This window comes from Muntiacus reevesi, chromosome 1 (assembly GCF_963930625.1).
Source record: "Muntiacus reevesi chromosome 1, mMunRee1.1, whole genome shotgun sequence".
Taxonomy (NCBI): Eukaryota; Metazoa; Chordata; class Mammalia; order Artiodactyla; family Cervidae; genus Muntiacus; species Muntiacus reevesi.
In genome coordinates, this window is record NC_089249.1 from 143,097,269 (window position 1) to 143,107,618 (window position 10,350).

General features: G+C 40.3%; 1 protein-coding gene and 1 long non-coding RNA gene across 11 annotated transcripts in view; one reads left to right on the plus strand and one right to left on the minus strand.

Moving 5' to 3' along the window:
- The window catches only part of PATJ (PATJ crumbs cell polarity complex component), a 358,862-nt gene extending 354,704 nt beyond the window's left edge, over positions 1–4,158 (minus strand). For 5 of the 6 annotated variants that reach the window (XM_065911864.1, XM_065911863.1, XM_065911866.1 and 2 more), the window contains exon 1: positions 4,036–4,158. The gene's annotated coding sequence lies outside the window, so the exon portion shown is untranslated. The remainder of the gene's footprint in view (positions 1–4,035) is intronic. The other variant, XM_065911865.1, reaches the window with a different exon arrangement.
- Positions 3,291–7,147, plus strand: LOC136151019 (uncharacterized). Of its 5 annotated transcripts, none has more exons than XR_010659997.1 (3): positions 3,291–3,393; positions 4,589–4,700; positions 6,498–7,147. It is a non-coding gene; the product is annotated as an uncharacterized lncRNA (long non-coding RNA). The 5 variants fall into 5 exon arrangements; XR_010659996.1 differs by lacking the exon at positions 3,291–3,393 and adding an exon at positions 3,553–3,723; XR_010659995.1 differs by lacking the exon at positions 3,291–3,393 and adding an exon at positions 3,777–4,117.
- The last annotated feature ends 3,203 nt before the right edge of the window (positions 7,148–10,350 follow it).

The window sequence follows — 10,350 nt, forward strand, 5'->3', positions numbered from 1 at the left end:
TTTTTTCCAGGTGATTCAATAATCAATTCTCAAAATACAGGAGAATCTATAGTTTACAAGTTTTGAAATCATAGAGACCTGAGTTCCATTCTTGGAACCAGCTCTGTGTTCTTGTGGCCAATTGCTAAAATTTTCCTATATCTTAGCTTCCTTATTTATAAAGTAATTAATAAAAGTATTACATATCTATAGTTGGATGGACTAAATAAGAGATTATAAAGCAGCTTGAATTCAGTGAACATTCAATAAACAGTAGCTACCCGGTGACTCAGCAGTAAAGAATTCACCTGCAATACAGGAGACACCCAGGTATCTTCCTGGGTTGGGAAGATACCCTGGAGGAGGGCATGACAACCCACTACAGTATTCTTCTAGAGTCTCATGGACAGAGGAGCCTGGCAGGCTACAGTCCACAGGTTCGCAAAGAGTCAGACACGACTGAAACAACGGCACGCACACTATTATTATTAACATCTCTTTTCAATCAAAATTATCTAGGCTATTTGGGGGCTTCAAAAAAACAAGTAATTGTTTTAGCTGTGATTTTTCTTCTGTAGTCAGTAGTAGTTGCTTCTCAAAAAACTAAACAAAAAATTTCACCAATGCAATGAATACAAGGGAGGTGGGAGTGGGGATGCCTAAATTTGGGAGTTTAAAAAAAAATCAATTTATAAATCAAAATGTAAGGGCTTCAGTAAACCAAACCCTCTTAAGGATAAACATATATTGAATCCTAACCCACTGCTATTCAATAGAAATATAGTGTGAGCCACAGATGCAATTTAAAATTTTTCTAGTAGCCACATGTAAAGCAAAAAGAAACAAGTAAAAGTAATTTAAATAATATATTTAATTGTCATTGTCATTTAGTTGCTAACTCATGTCTGACTCTGCAACTTCATGGACTGCAGCCTGCCAGGCTCCTCTGTCCATGGGATTTCCCAGGCAAGAATACTGGAGTGGGGTGCCATGTCCTTCTCCAGGTTATTTTAATTATCCTAATATATATAAATTATCATTTCAATATGTAAATAATATTAAAACTAAGGTATTTAGGTTTTTACACTGTCTTCAAAATTTGATGTCTATTTATACTTAGTCTATTTATATATTTCAACCCCAACTAGCCCTATTTCAAGTGCTTAGTCACAAAAGCAAGTGGCTAACCATGCTGTCAGTGCAGTTTTAACCTAGGCTTTTTCAGAAAGATCTCTGTATAGTGTTTTTAGCAAAGACTTTTATCAGCTAATACAGCCTCGACACCTTTTATCAAAGGAACTGTCGGAATGAGGGAGCATCCCTCGTGGCTCAGCAGTAAAGAATTCACCTGCAATGCGGGAGACACGGGTTTGATCCCTGGGTTGGGAAGATCCCCCGGAGGAAAGAATGCAACCCATTGCAGCATTCTTGCCAGGAAAATTCCATGGACAGAGGAGCCTAGCAGGCTTCAGCCCATTGGGTCGCAAAGGGTTGGACATGACCAAAGCACTAAGCAGAGCAGATCAGAATGAGACCACTTTAAAACTAGACTTCTTCTTTTTTTTTTAATGCTTCTAAATAACTTTATTCTTTTTTCCATTTATTTTTATTAGTTGGAGGCTAATTACTTTACAATATTGTAGTGGTTTCTCCCAATAAAGGCAACAAACTCCTTCATTCTATCAGAATTCAACATCTCAGTGGATGAGCAAAAAGTGGGAGAAGAATGTCTTACGGTTTACAAGACACATTCTTGAACATTATTTCATTTCAACCTCCCCAAACTCAGTGAGATAGATTATTTACAAATGGGAAAACAGGGGCAGAGTCAAGTGACTTGTCAAGAGTTATATGGTAGGTGGACTTAATTTGCTGTCTACAAACTCTGCAGGCTACACAGCTGTGCAAACACAAAAACTAAGCAGATCTTTTTCATTTTTCTCTCTCCATTAGCACCAGAACCTAGAATGAATGCTTTTTAAAAAGGCATCCAAATCTACTCAAAAGCATCTGAATGGGGTGGGGGCAGGGAGGGGTGGGTATGGCAAACAGCAATGGTCAAGGGATCTCAAAAATTAAGGTGGAATAGACCTGTTTCTCAAAAAGTTTATTCTACTACCAAGGTGAGCAAAATCTTGAGTAAACAAATTAAACCCACTTTAGTTTCCCCAACCTAATGTATTTTTGTTAAAGTTTAACAAAGCAGAGATAGACTGCTTGGTTGTTTAGTTAAAGGATAATTATTAAGTGCTCTTAAATACAAATGCAATTACAAGGACTACTGAATGCTGAGCCACTAAGAATCACAAGGTTCTAAAAGGTGAATTCATCATGGGAAAATACACAGATTTTTCTTTTAAAGAATACTCAATGATAGGCAAGATACCATAATGTTATTAGTGGTTACTTTCAAGGGTAGGTGTGTTTGTGTGTGCTTTTAGTTCCTTTCCTGAAAATTATCTCCATTTTTTGTACAATAACTACATTAACTTTATAGTTATAAACTATAAGGGGATTCCCCTGTGGCTCAGCTGGTAAAAAATCCACCTGCAATGTGGGAGACCTGGGTTCAATCCCTGGGTTGGGAAGATCCCCTGGAGAAGGGAAAGACTGCCCACTCCAGGATTCTGGCCTGGACATGACAGTGACTTTCTGTTTCACTTTCATAGTTATAAAAACTATTAATACATGACCAGAACTTATTAAAGCACCTTTAAACACAAATGAGGGCTTAATATAATTTATTTCCAACTTTAAACACAACCATTTTTCTGATATACCAAGCTCACCTTATGCAGCCCTTAATAGGATCTCAATTAGAGACGGGCAAATTTCTTTAGAATACAGTTTATAAATTCTATATGTAAAGAACCATCCAGTTCTGTTACTTATTAATTTTCTTATTATTTTAAATTTTGAACAATTCTTATAAAGATGGTTTGGGGCCTAGAAACAGACAAACTCACTATAGCTAAAAGTTGCTACCTCGCCTAACTTTTTCAGACGCTGCAAAACGAACCGATTTTAGTTTTTACCTCCACTCCTCCCTAGCTTTTCCTTTCAAAAGCTTTGAGCAAATAAATTGACAGCCAGTAGGATCTTAGACTGCCTACAAGTGGTATTAACATACTCGGTGTAACAGACGTCTTTATTTTTTAGGTCTCCAGAAGTCTTCTCAGCTCTTTTAAGAAACATTTGTTTATTGCACACCTACCAATGGCCAGACCCTGAACGCAGCTGAGAAGGTCCTTAAAGGCCACCCTCTCAATCGCGCAGACAAACCAGTAAACAACTAATTCAAATCCAAAGTGATAAGAGCCATCTGGAGATATGACAAACTGCCAAGACAACACTTCAGGGGGAGATTAATTCGGCTTGCTAGGTGTCCCTGGAGGGTTGAGATGCTTGGAGGAGGTAAGGGGATGTGAAAATGCTTTGCTGAGCTTGACTTAGAGCAGGAATCCTGCGATTTCCCCAAAGGCTGGAGGCAGAGCGCTCTCCGCCTGGTCCTCCCCATCTAAAGAGCGAGGCTAGCAGTGCCTAGGCCTGCCCGTCGGCCTGGGAACTCGGCTACGTGACCACCAGCAACCAGATGGGGACCTGGGCACCCCGTCCTCCGGGACCCCGAGCAGGCAACCACCTGTTCACTCCTTTCACCGTCACCAGTTGGGGCGACTCTGCCCAGCTCTCCGGGCGAAGCGCAGGCACCCATCTGGGTGCAAAATTTGGTCCCGGCCTCTCCCGGTACAGACCAGGGCCGAGATTTGAGGGCCGCCAGGGCGCGGCGGGGCGGCTGCGCAGCCCGCGGCCTCCGGCGAGCCCAGCACCGAGGGGCGGGGATCACCGTGGGGTCCCAGCGCCCCACGCCCTCCGCGGCCTGGCCGAGCGCCCAGCGGCGCCCAGGGTCTCCCGTGCCCACTCTTCCCGGACGACTGACGGAGAGCGCGCCGGGACAGAGCGGGAGGCTCCGGACGCGGGGAGAGCGGCCCCGTCCGGTTCGAGGCGCGGGGTCCCCGCGGCGCAGCGCGCGCCTGCCCGGCTGGCCCCCCGCTTTACCTGATCGAGCGGAGGCGCCGGTGGGAGCCCGGAGCTGGCGGGCGGGCAGGTTCGGCGTCAGCCCTCCCTCACCTGGGCGGAAGTGAGAAGCCCCGGGCGACCTCACCTGGCAGGCCCTCCCCTCTCTCCTGCCCTCCCCGGCCGGGGCGGGGCGCCGAGGTGGCGCGGGAGGGGAGGGAGGGCGAGTCTGGGGCTGCTGGCGGCCGACTCGCGGGGTAGCGCAGGGGCGTGAGCCTCTCTACTTTCTGCAGGTGAAGTTCTGCTGGGCGAGGGAGTGCTAAGGAGCCAGAGAAAGGTGGGATCTGGGGGCCAAGAGGGTAGACGAAGAGCCAAGTGGTGGGGAGATCTGGTTGGACCGGTGTGGGAGGGCTGGGCTGAGAGGAGACCTGAAACCAAGGAAACTAAAGAAGAGCATTGATGAAAGGATTTGGTCCAATCTACGGGGTCCCTCTTGGACCTCTCCTTCCCCGTTCTGTCGTCTCTCCCTTGTGTCTTCATCTGTTGACCCAACGTAAAATTCTAAGTATAACTGAGGTTATTTTTTCTCATTTAGTTGAGGAAAGAAACCAATGTAGCAGTATTTGCCTGCGATATGCTGAGCGCTAGCTTGTACATCACCTCATTGGCCCTGTGAAAAAACCGACGGAGAAACTGCGCACCTACAGGTTAAGTAGTTTGCCCAAAATTGGGGACCCAGATTGGATCTTCTGACTCTAAGTCAAGTGTTTATTTCCCTATATGTTTTTAAGCTTTTTATTCTTTATACCATAACTTGACTTGGAGAAATACTGTGTAAAATCTAAAAGGGCTTTATTCCACTCTCACTAATGCAACTAACTAGAATTTTGATTCTTCAGTTATTTGTTCATTAAATAAATCTAGTATTTGTTAAGCAGTGTATGTTAACTGTATGTTAATTATGGGAACACCTCTCCTCAAGGAATATAAAAGACAACTGCAATTGTAAGAACAACCTTTACAAGATCATACACTTGACACTTCATAGTGTTACCATTAGTTTTTTAATTGTTTTTGTTTTGTTTTGTTTTGTTTTTAGAAGAATATCACTTGTCAGGCCTGGTAAAAAGGCAATTTCAGCATGGCCTCTGACTCTTAAGAAGAAACAAACTACTTTTTTGGGGGGGGAGGAGGCATATAATTGCTTTACAATGTTGGGTTAGTGCAACAAGGTGAATCAGCAGTTATGTATACACACATTCCCTCCTTCTTGAGCCTCCTTCCCACTCCAGCCCCATCCCACCCCACTAGGTCATCACAGAGCACCCAGCTGAGTTCCCATGCTATGCAGCAGCTTTCCACTAGCTAGTTATTTTACACATGATAGTTTATATATATATATTAATATGTATTAATATATATATTAATGCTGCATGCCTGTGTGCATGCCAAATCACTTCAGTTGTATCCAACTCTTTGTGACCCCATAGACTGTAGTCCGCCAGGCTCCTCTGTCCATGGAATTTTCCAGGCAAGAATACTGGAGTGGGTTGCCATTTCCTGCTCCATTTATGTATATAACTCAGAGTTTTTGTTGTTGTTTTTACCTCTGAGAACTCTCAAGAGTATCTTATTGATAAAATGATGAAGATGAGCACAATTTTTAAGAATATATCTGAAGTCAGAAGATCTGAGTTTGGATCCTGATTCCACCATTTCCTAAAATATGTGACTTTGACAAGTTACTTAAATATTCTAAATCCTGTTAGTGAAATTTTGGTAACAGTGTTTTTACTTTACATGGTATTTTTGAAAGTTGAATGAAGAAATTACATGTCTTGCATACACCTGGCACATAGAAAGTTCTCAATAAATAAAGCAGCACATAGATGGCGTGAACATGACAGATACATGTGACAGCAAGGACAAAGCCAAGGAGTAGGAGTAAATAAAGTGAGGCCAGAGCAGATGGTGGAGGGCCCGAACATATTACAGAGAACTTTAAGTTATAAGACTTCATCCTTCATCTCTAAGAAATTAAAGAACCACTGAAAAGTTTTGAATAGGATTTTTATTTTTTACTTTTTATAAAACATTTGATTGGTGTTTATTTAATTTTTAAAAACGCTTTATTTCTTTAGAGCAGTTTTAGGATGTAAATTGAACAGATTTCTCATGTACCCCCTTTCCCCACACATTCATAGTTCCCCTCTTTATCAATATCCCCCTCCAGAGTGGTATATCTGTTACAACTGATGAACCTATATTATCACAAATTATCACCTATATTAACCCAAAGTACATGGTTTACATTATGGCTTACTCTTGGTATTGTACAGTCTATGGATTTGGACAAATGTATAATGTATTCACCATTATAATACCATGCAGAACACTTTCACAGTCCTAAAAATCCTCTGTGCTCTGCCTATGCATCCCCCAGTCCCCACCCCAGTGCTGCCTTCAGCTCCTGGCAACCACTGACCTTTTAATTGTCTCCACAGTTGGACTATAAAGAAGACCGAGTGCTGAAGAATTGATGCTTTCAAACTGTGGAATTGGAGAAGACTCTTGAGAGTCCCTTGGACTGCAAAGAAATCAAACCAGTCAATCCTAAAGGAAATCAATCCTGAATATTCATTGGAAGGACTGATGCTGAAGCTGCAGCTTCAATACTTTGGTCACCTGATGCAAAGAGCAAACTCATTTGAAAAGACTGATACTGGGAAAGACTGGAGGTAGGAGGAGAAGGGGACAACAAGAGGACGAGATGGTTGGATGGCATCACCGACTCAGTGGACATGAGTTTGTGAAAGCTCCGGAAGACGGTGAAGGAAGGGAAGCCTGGCGTGCTATAGTCCATAGGGTCGAAAAGAGTCAGACACAACTGAGCAACTGAACAACAACAATAGTTTCATCATTTCCAGAATGTCGGATAGTTGGAATCATACAGTACGTAGCCTTTTCAGATTGGCTTTTTAGTAACATGCATTTAAGGTTTTTCCATGTCTCTTCATGGCTTAATAGCTTAGCACTGAATAATATTCAATTTTCTGGATGGACCATAGATTATGTATCTGTTCACCTACTGAAGGACATCTTATGCTTCTAAGTTTGGGCAATTATGAATAAAACTGCTCAGTATGTCTGCGGGTTTGTCTGGAGAAATATTTTCAACTCCTTTGGGTAAAATTCAAGGAACTTAAATAAAATTTTGGTTATGATAGAGGTTTTGTGTTAAATGAAAGATTAATCTGGAGGCAGTGTGAAACATGGGTTGACAAAGTTGGGGAGAAGGCCTAGAATCAAAAAGAGGAAGGAAAAAGGCATTATAGCAAGGTACATAGAAAATGCTGAATGCCTGAAACAGGGTCAGAATATAGAATTAGAAAAAAATGAGAACTTGGGACTTTCCTGGTGATCCAGTGGTAAGGACTCAGCACTTCCACTGCAGGAGGCACAGGTTCAATCCCTAGTCAGGGAACATGCCTCATGGTATGACCGGAAAAAAAAAGGAACAGTTAAAAGTATCAGTTGTGTACTGATTAGATAAAGGGATTAAAGAAGAAAAAGGAAAAAACTGAAGTGCAAAGATGATCCTAAGCTCAGAACCTAATAAAAGAGATACTGGTGGTGAAACTTACTTAATAGAAAAGCCAGTTTATTCTGTTTTGTTTTATTGAGAAGTATGACTCTGATAAAGTCAGTTTTAGAGCCTACATTTGACATTCAAAATGAAATATACTTGGCATAGAGTATACCTTATTAAGTGATGAGTCAAAGTTAATTTAATTGGATGGTGGGCAGTTAGACTGGTGCATCAAAGAGAATACACAGAAATACTTGAGAGAATGGATGTAGAAAATTCCCAAAGATGTAAGAAGACCAGGTATTATAAATTTACCACAAGAGAAAAAAAAAATGCCCATCTTACATAAAAAAGAAATTGTGGGAGAGTAATGATCTTTTATCTCAATGATTCTATTCTAATCATTGAAATAGGAATCAGATTGCTCTGGGCAAAAGTATGTGTTAATGTAATTAGGTGTATACTAGAATTTTAGGAATGAAAAGATCCAATGTTGCTGAGCCCTTGAATTCCAGAGGAAGCTTTGCTTCAGGCTTCACTGGTAATCCTCTTTCCTAATGTTTCTACACAGCAATTTCCATATTGGGCTGTGCTGTTCATGTCCTTTACTTTCTGCAGAATTTCCAAAGAATCCTATAGAATTTTTATGTGACAAAGAAATTTTGCATTGAAAACATGCCTAAGTTTGAGATTTAACAATCCTTTTACTAAAATTAGACAATGTAGTAATCCTATGATCAGAGACTATACTTGCAAAAATGTAAAGTAACATATTTTACTGAGCCATGAGAAAATAGATTAAAGTAGAGTTAGAAGAGAGAGTAGACTATAATCAAATCAAGAAAGTTAAGAAAGTAAAGTATTTTACTTTCATGGGAAGAGTTTTGTTCTTTTCAGTTTGTATATTGTGGGGGAGAACAAAGATAATCATTAGAATCATAAAAATAGATTTTGTAATAGGATTAACAAAGCACAAGCATTTTAAAACATTTAACTGTTCAAAATCTATATGAAAAATAACACAAATATCAGCAATATTCCTGAAGTCATCAGGAGAATATCTAATTTTGTCATAATTTCAATAAAACTCAAGTTAGAAAGATGCTTCCTTTCACCTTCTGATTTTCTTTATATAGTATTTTGAAAATTGATTCAGAATTTTTTTTTTGACCAAGCCACTGGCTTCTGTGATTTTAGTTCCCCAACCACAGCCTGGATCCAGCCTCTATGCAGTAAGAACACAGAGTCCTAACCACTGGACCATGAGGAAATTCCCCAGAACTTTTTGAAAGTAGTCAAAATGCAAAGTCACAATCTTTTGTCACCAGATACTATGTATAACAGACATTCCAATCTTTATCCTTGAATTTTATCTGATCCTTGGCCCCAACCCCTTTCTGAAATTTCATCACAAGATGAGGTTGCGGGATGGTGGTGAGCTGTATATTATACATACTATTGGTAATTTTCTAAACGCAGTGTTAATGGTTAATTTTCTTGGCTGTACATTTTTAGGTGGTCATGTATTCTATGAAGAAACAACCCTGTTCCCCCAGTTTGGCCTTGATTTTGAATTATTTTGATGCCAGTGGCAAAATATTGCATTCCTAGAACTCCGGGAGTTATCTTATCAAAACCCTCTACTACTACAATAACTAGTACATGCTTCTTTTGTAGCAATTACCAAACTATTTTAACTATTTGTCCTTCCCCCCAGTAAACACAAAGTGTTTAATTACTGGATTCTTGTTTATTTTTTTTCCCTCTGTAGGGCCTTGTCTTACACTGGATACAAGTAAATGTTTGATAAATATCTTTATGGAGGAGAAGGAGGGACAGAGAGAAAAGAAAAGAAGGAAAGAAGTAAGGGAGGGAGCAAGGAAAGAACAAAGGAAAGGAGGACTGGAGAGAGTGAGGGAGAGAGGGAGGAAAAGGGGGAAAAAGAAAGTGTAAGTCCAATTAAAAAAGGAAGTTTAAAATTTGAACTAGTAACTTTCAAATTCCTTATCACTTAAGTCTTTAGGCATACATATTTTAATTTTTAAAACAGTATAGTAATGCTGCAAAATTGGTTTAAGAAAAATTTTAAATGTAGTTATAATACTAAGGTATTGTTGCAAATAGTTTCCTCTCTTCTCATTCAAACATGACCTATCTTGTAATACATTATCTCCAGGTTGTCAAAGTGTGGTCTCTGAGGCAGTAATATCAACATCACTTGTCAGCTGATTAGAAATGCAAATTATCATGCCACATCCTAGATCTAGGCTTCAGCAGTACATAAACCTGGGTTTAGAAGTGGCGGACAAACAAGAGATCAAATTGCCAACATTCGCTGGATCATACAGAAAGCAATATAATTCCAGAAAAACAGCTACTTCTGTTTAATTAACTGCACTAAAGCCTTTGACTGTGTGGATCACAACAAACTGTGGAAACTTCTTAAAGAGATTAGAATATAAGACCACCTTACCTGTCTCCTGAGAAACCTGTATGCAGGTCAAGAAGAAGCAGTTAGAACCAGATATGGAACAACAAATTAGTTCAAAATTGGGAAAGGAGTATGTCAAGGCTGTATATTGTCACCCTGCTCATTTAACTTCTATGCAGAGTATATCATGCAAAATGCCAGGCTGGATGAGTCACAAACTGGAATCAAGAATGCCAGGAGAAATATCAACAGCCTCAGATAAGCAGATGATACCACTCTGATGGCAGAAAACGAAGAAGAATCAAAAATCCTCTTGATGAGGGTGAAAGAAGAAAGT